This window comes from Saccopteryx bilineata, chromosome 2 (assembly GCF_036850765.1).
Source record: "Saccopteryx bilineata isolate mSacBil1 chromosome 2, mSacBil1_pri_phased_curated, whole genome shotgun sequence".
NCBI lineage: Eukaryota > Metazoa > Chordata > Mammalia > Chiroptera > Emballonuridae > Saccopteryx > Saccopteryx bilineata.
The window spans coordinates 382,778,803-382,787,056 of record NC_089491.1 but is presented as its reverse complement, the minus strand read 5'-3'; positions in this window follow the sequence as shown (position 1 = coordinate 382,787,056).

Sequence of the window (8,254 nt, the reverse complement as noted above, 5' to 3'; positions counted from 1 at the left end):
CAACTTCAGAATGGTTTCGTGTCTCATTAAAACCACAAAACTCATGGAATCGCAGTCTCCCTGTCTTGTAACTCATGCAGAACTGACCAACATTTCCTACCAAGAATTTATGAGAGAGTTTGCGTTTATTTTATTAAGTTACGGAGAAGGAAGGACCCTGGGAAGGAGAAGCCCTGAATAGGGTTACTGGATAAAATACAGAACATTGAGTTAAATTTGAATTTCAGGCAAATCATGAATAAAAAACTAATTATTTATTTCTTAGTATACACGGCCCCCATAAACTATCATGGAACAGACTTATACTAAAATGTTATTTGTTGGTAACTGAAATTCAAGTTTAACTGGGCGTCCTGTGTTTTTATTTATTGTTGGTCAATAAGTTTGTAAATATGATATATATGTTTGCTGGCTTATAGTTTGCATTGGGTGTGGGGGATAGGCTGTAAGCAGGCAGGATTCTTATAGCCTAAGGCTTGGTTTTAGGACTAAGCCTTTCCCACCCTTTTTGATGTGGGGTGCTGCACTCTCATGAGGAATCCCATTATGCCTCAGATAAGTGACTTTGTATCAGAGACTTCCTTGTTTGTATATTGGATTAAAGGTTTTGATTTCTGCACTATAAAGTGGGGCAGACCGGGAGTTTGTGCTCTCTCGGTTCCTGAGATTAGCATTAGAGAGGAGAGCAGAGAAAGGTCACGTGGAGGAGGCCAGGAGAAGCAGACAAGATGGCGGAGTGTTGTAGGAGAAGCCAGTTTGTGCAGAGTTTGTGCTGAGAGGAGATGGGGAACAGAGGTGAATGAGACTGGTAAGGTTAGAAACCTTTGATTCTAGGAAACTTGGAAAAGTCAATAGTTTTGTGAGCACCAAATGAGTGGGTTTTGGAACCCAGTGTGTGTTTTTACTTGCCCACCAGGTGCAAGCTAGGATTAAAGATGATGGCCCACCAGTTCTTGGCTCCATTGTTTCATTACCATCTGTCCAAATCCAATGTGAACCTGCATGGGCCAGGCTGCTGTGATGGTGGCCATGTATACTGGCTTTACACCCACCAGTTCTTGGCTTTGTTGTTTTATTACTGTTTGTCCGAATCTAATGCGAAATTGCATGGGCCAGGCAGCTGTGATGGTGGTCGTGGCTACTGGCTTATATTTACTAAATCGGGTAACCCTACCCAGTGTTGACTTTTATAATAGACATTGAAATTCTCCAGTCCTTGGAATCCTCTCTAAAACGAGAAGGCTGAAGAAGATGATCCCAAACATTTCCTGCAGCTCCACAACTATGTAATTTTGTCACTCAAATACTAATGTACTACCAACGTCAAGTTGGGGGCGTTGTTCAATCTCTAGGAGGATCAATCTCTTCATCTCATTCTTCAAAATAAAGGTGATAAAACCAATGTCACAGAATTGTTAGACCACCAGACCTGGTTCATGCCTTTGTCAAGATGTGACAAAGGTAGACATCAGGTCAAGTGGTGAGAATAGATATTAGGGGACAGTTTGGGGGTGCGCTGGTCTCCATTCCGGTTCGGTTCGTGCAGATGGGACCAGGATGGGGACAGGAGCAGGGGCGAGTCAAAGCTCACGTACAGAAGGGAAGTAAAGAATTACAAAGGCTCGAGTGCTGTAAATGTGATAAAGCCAGCTGTGCCTGCTAGGTGGAAATCACTGAACCCTAGTCTAGCCTCCTATAGAGACTGGGAGGCCAAGTCCCTATTCTTAGGACCCCATTTCAAAGGAATGGCTTTCAGGGCTTTGAAAAAGGCACCCCTGAGTTGTAGGAGATACATATACATCTCAAAGGGACAGAGGAAGGATTTACAATGGAAAGGTTTGGGGGTTTTGTTTTTGTTTCTTTTTTTAGTAAAGTTCTAAGAAAGGAAGGTTGGGGGCGAATTGTCAGGTGTTGGCTAGAACAAACTAAATTATTTTGACAGCCCTGAGCTTTTCCGGACAGGAACTCAGAAGAAGGCTGGGTCGTTCCAGGACAAGGTCTTAGACTGGTCAAGTCTCTTAATACAGAGGTTTGGATAGAGTCCTTACATGCTCAGAGTTCTTTGCAGGTCTCACCTTCAAAAAGGCCTGACGTAGGAATCTGTGCTTAACCAATAATCCCTGTTTTATTAATCCCTTCACCTCCTTCACCCAGTCACAAATCAGTAGTTACAAAATAGTCACGAAGATGTATATTGCTGCATAGGGAATGTAGTCAATTATGTTGCGAAAACTGTGTCTGGTGCCAGGTGGAAACTGGAAATGTCAGGGGGACCACCTTGTAAAATACATGACTGCCAAACCACTAAGCTATACACCTGAATCCAATACAAAACAAACTGAAAGAAAACTGGAATTTAAAATTTTAAATAAAAAATAATAATCATGTGCTTATTCATTCAAAATTTTATAAGATCTTTTTATAATCAAGCTGTCTCCAACCAGGATTTTGTACATACAGTGTGTGTGTGTGTGTGTGTGTGTGTGTGTGAAGATGCAAAGATTTAGTGTAAAAATAGGAATTTGAAACTTGCTTAAGATATTAAGTTATTGTTGTCAAGCAACGGACACGCTGCAGTTTTAAATGAATCTTATTTTTTTTCATTAAGACATCTCTTGAGACTTTTCAGTGTTTTTGCTTACACAAAATACTGGCACGAAATGCACATATTGAAGTGATTCTAGATGTGTCCGGTATGTTAGCTCCTGGCTTGCCCTCCCTTCGCGCAGCCTGAGTTTCTGCGCTCTGACCGGGTCGGGGCACTCCGTTGATTTCATTATGTCTCTATTGCAGCAGATCTGAGCTGAGTCTGGGGAAGAGCAGATGTCCTATTTTTGTTTCTCTTTACTCATTAGATTTCTATTTTTAAATGGTACCGCATTGTGAGTTTAAGGTGATGCTCAAAAGCAATCGTGGATGGAACTGTAGTCCTCCTGGAGTTGCCTCCGATTCAGGCTTTGTGTCAAGACCCCTTTCCCCCCTCCCAGAATTCCCTTTACTCCACTCCCATTGGCAAGGCCTTAGTTCTACCTCCACCTCTTCTTGCCGGGACTATTCTAATCATGTTCTAACTGGTACCTCTACGTCCAGCTTCACTCACAGCATGTGCTAGGGTAACCTGAGCTGACGGAAGCCCAAAATGAGAGCGGTGGAAATGAAATAGAAATTTATTTCTCTTGAGCTTAAGTGTCAGACTGGCATGGCAGCTGTGGACCACAGCCACCAGGGCCCAGGCTCCTTCCATCCTACTGCTTGGCTGTGCCACAGGACCCGAACGCCTCTCTTCCAGGTCCACGCTTCAGCCTGCGGAGAAAGGGCACATGGGGAAGGGGGTGGTACCGCTTACCTTTAAAGGCATAACTCAGAAATTGTACTTCTGCTCATATCCCATTGCCTGGGATGCGGTCATAAGGCCTACACTTAGCTATAAGGCCAGCTAGAAAATGTGGTCTTTATTCTGGGCTTAAAATTAGGGTGTCTATTGTACAGATAAAGAGGAGAAAGATATATAGTGGTGCTACATATATCATATATGTGTGTGTGTGTGTGTGTGTGTGTGTGTGTGTGTGTATATATATATATATATGGTCTACTGGAAAGTTCTGTCCGTTTCTATCACAACAAGTTTCGACACGTAAGCACATGTTTATTTGGCGCATGTGTGCCTCTCTATTTTTATCGCTTAATGTATACATACTGACGTAGCAAATTAACTAAAACAAAGTTGATTCACGTTAGTCTTATGTGTGAAGCCATAGTGTACCCATGGCTACTGATAAAGTTCATTTACGCCACTGTAATTTTTACGAATTTCAACAAGAAAGAAATGCTACAGAAACATGTCTGTCGCATTCACCATATTCCCCGGACTTAGCACCCTCCGACTATCACTTGTTTTTGTCCTTACAAAATTTTTTGAAGGGCAACAACTTCAAAAATGAAGAAGATATCAAACAAGCACTGGCTCAATTTTTCACATCAAAAAATAAAACATTTTTCAAAAATGGGATATACAAATTGCCCTCAAGCTGGCAAGAAATCATTAATAATAATGGCAATTATATTACTTAATAAAGTTTGATAGTAAGAAAAATTTGTATTTTGTTTTATTCCAAAAACTAACAGACCTTTCCAGTAGACCATGTATGTGTGTGTGTGCACACACACACATATATAACATATATACCAGTATGGTAGCCACTAGCCACATGTGGCTATTTATTAAATGAAATGAAATTAGTAAGATCACAGTTCCTCAGCTGTACTGGCCACATTTCAAGTGCTCAGTGGCTTATGTGGCTAGCTGCTATGATGCAGGGCAGCGCAGACACAGAACATTTCTGTCATCATGGAAAATTCTGCCAGACGGAGCTGATTCAGACAACCAACAACCTTGTCGGCACCCCTCCAACTACTCCCCGCACAAATTCTACCAGAGATCTTTCTAAATATAGAACCCACCGCCGGGTTGGTGGTTTAAAGTTTTTCAATGGGTCTCCCCTGCTTTCAGCATAAACTCCAAATCTCCTTGATTTGATCAGTCTTTGGTTTAATCTGAACCCTTCTTACCTGTGCCCCCATCTTCATGCACTCTGCTTCACAAACGGCTTGTGTCACGTGGAACCGCAGGTCTTGAAACGTCTAGTGCTTTTGCACGCGCAGGGAGGGCTGGAGGGGAATGGCCCTGCTCTCGGGCTCAGACAGCCTGGGCTCCAATCTCGACTTTTTCATTTACACTCAACGAATTTAAGTAACTCACCAAACCTCTCTGAGCTCTCACGTCTTCATCTATAGAACAGACATGATATTATCCACCCCGCAGGGTAGTTTTAAGGATAAAATGGGCTAATGGATGTAGAAGTTCCAAGACCGTGTCAGGGACTCCAAAGAGTTGAATTTGTGTAACCACTAGACATTCCTCATCCATCTGGTCCAATCTCTGAAAGAAGTCACTTTCAAATGAATACAACAAACAGCCAAGAATACTGAAGAAGGGATGCTAAACTCGACCTGTGGGAAAACAGTAGGATATCCAACTCATGCTCTTAGTAACATTTCTCACAATCCCTTTCCTATTTTTCCCATATCCTACAATCAATGAATCCTCTTACTTAGCTAAATTCTTCCCATTTCACAAATACTTTTACCAATATACCCCCCCCCTAGATTATGAAATGTTTTTTTCTCTTATCTTCATCATATACCATATTTCTCCATGTATAAGACGCACCTTAATTTTGGGGCCTGAAATTAGAAAAAAAAATGTATTACATGAAGTTATTGAACTCAAGTTTTATTCATGATAAAATTCATACAACTCCTTGTCTGCGCAAAAAAGTAGGAAATGCAAGTAAAAATATCTACAGCCACTGTATAAGACACACCCAGTTTTTAGACCCCCAAAATTTGGGGGGAGAGGTGCATCTTATACATGGGGGAATACAGTAGATCAATGTAGTCTATCTACCAAGGCCTTTCTCTCCAGATCTCTTTTTCTTCCCCTTGTTTTCATCATGAAAGTCCAGGAACAAGGCATGAAAGAGACAGGGACTCCTCAAAGGTCCGCTGTCTTAGTCAATTTGGGTTGCTATTATCGATAACAGAATATCACTTACTGGTTGGCTTATAAACAATAGCAATCTATTTGCTACAGCTCTGGAGGCTGGAAGTCCAAGATCAGAGTGCCAGCGTGGTCAGCTTCCAGCAAAGTCTCTCTCCCTGGTTGCAGACTGCCAACTTCTCCCTGTGTTCTCACATGGCAGATGGGGCCAGGGAACTCTCTCAGACCTCCTTTATGAGGCCATTAATCTTATTCATCAGGGCGGTGGTTGACCTAATCACCTCCCAAGGGCTTCACATTCTAATACAATCACATTGAGCATTAGGATTATAACGTATTAATACTGGGAGGTGGGGACACAAACATTCAGACCATATCACGATGGAATATGGACTATGTAGAGGAAGACAACATTCCTCTTTTCAGGAAAGGGGAACGGCTTGGAGCCCTTACAGTTTAATAATTGCTCTACTTTGTCATCTGTAAAAAGACCAATTGAACTCCAGCCACAGAACAAGACTTGAAATGGGAAGTTCAGGCCAACTTCCCAGGGCATCTGAAATCAGTGCCTGAAGCAAAGCTGCTGCTTTCTCATGGGACATCACAGTCAGAGCACTGGGTTCCAGGTGCTTCCTTGTGTGGTCAGCATCCTGCGCAGGAACGCTGTGTCCCTCAGCAAGTGAGGCAGGTGTTCTCCCAGGAGTTTCCTCTGAGCTGGCGTCTGCTCCATGACCAATCCTTTCTTCTAGGCACAGGCTGTGCCCATGCAAATGTGCGCCTGCAGTTCTGCAGAAAGAAGAACCATATCTCCAATCTCAACAAAAAATGTCACATCCCGCTAATTTGAAAAGCTTTCCACGTTCTTCTGCTCCACTGCACGCACCAACCTCTGAGTCGAATCTAGCACCTTTTTGTGCAAACATACTCGGGATTCCTTCTCAGGAACAGACTCAAAAGGACACCTCACTGAAAAGGAATGTGGCAGGTTTTTAAAAATTAATTCAAAGTGGCTTCTTGCATTTTTATTTTTTGAGGATTGCTGGTTTGAATTTGAGATCATATTGTTTATACAAGCAACTTTCGGTTAATATTCCTGCATTTTTGTGGAAGAGATTACTGTAGGCCAAAGTATTTTATTCTATCAATCTAATCTGATTTTTATCTCACTCATTTTTTTTTCCTTGGGTCAACACCATTCACACTGGTATTTCTAAGCCTAAGGGGCCGCTCATAAATTCCCTACTCACCAGTTCTCGTCTTTGTTCAAGCCATTCTATCCTCCCCTACGAAGGGCTGTGCCAAGTCATGCTCCATCATCTCTTTCGAAATCCATCTCCAGACTTCCTTCTCTCCTGCATCCCTTTCCCTAATTAGCCCCACCACACTCTTGATAGCTTCTTATCTCAACACATCCCCAAGTCATTGACAGGAATTGCTTCTTGGCCTTCTGGCTCAGATCAAGTACAAAGTCATTGATAGGATGTAACCTGGCATCTGTTGGTTCATTGTATTTTTTTAAATCCTCCTTACGTTATTTCATACCATTAATTTTAATCTATTTTTATTAGCTATTTTCTTTGTAACCCTCTAATTAATTTTTTTTGTAACCACCAATTAATTTTGCCCCATGGCCTGACAAAGCAGATTAGTAAACTTTCAATCCATGCTCATTTTTCTGACTTACTGTAGAAAGAAAGATTTAAAAAAAAAAAAAAAAGAGATAAACTACTTTAATACTTAGAGTGAGGCAGTCAAGTGTACGGAAAGGATCTGGGGCTTAAATTTTAGACAAAGCTAGGCACAAGCCCCCTTTGAGAAGTTTCTAAACCTCTCAGCTTCCTTATCTGTGAAATGAGTAAGGTAATGCCTATCTCCTGGAATTCTAGGGGAAATTAATGAAATAACCAAGGAAAAGCACCCTTTTAGATCAGGCCACTTAGAAAGTGTTAAAGGAAACAAGAATTATAGGTAAAAGAATGCCCAATTTTTCAATGCTCTGCTGCATGCACAATAAACACTTCTATCAGGCTAGCCTTCTGTCCCCCGGAGAGTCAGTCTCCAGATTGGGATCTGGGGCGGAAGTGTGGGGACAGGTCACCCGGAGAGGAGCACACCTAAATGCCAGGAATGATCAGGGAGGGGATCAAGAATTGCTCCCTGGTTCCATTTTCTTTGAACCTCTCTCCTCCAGAAAGCCCTCTGAGTTTAGGTCCAGCAACAGGACCCTGATTCAAATCTACCTTTTGGTTTATTTGGAAACTACTACTTGAATTTTAAACAAACAAACAAACTTGTTTAATTGGAGGACAACATAAAAGAGCCCCTGTAAAAAATACCGTTTGTGGCTCTCATTGAATCTCAGAGTAAGACAGTCTCAACCTCCTCACGTGACAGACAAGGACAGGTTTTTAAATCTGCCCTGGAGCCTCGCACAAAAGCCTAGGGGTAGCTGGCCCTCAAAATGGGGAAGGTGTAAATGAAGAGTGGGATGAAGGAATGAATTATGAGGAATGGGTGAATGACACAGAGCCAGGGCTAGAATACCGACGGGTGGTCTTGTTTGCTGCTACCTTCTTCACAATTGCTTTGAAGATTCTTGGCCCATCTCCTCCTTCATAATTTCTCTTTCTCTTCCCTCTGCCTCTTCCATTTTTACGGTCCAGTAAGACCCTTTCGGGAGTGCACCAGCCTTCC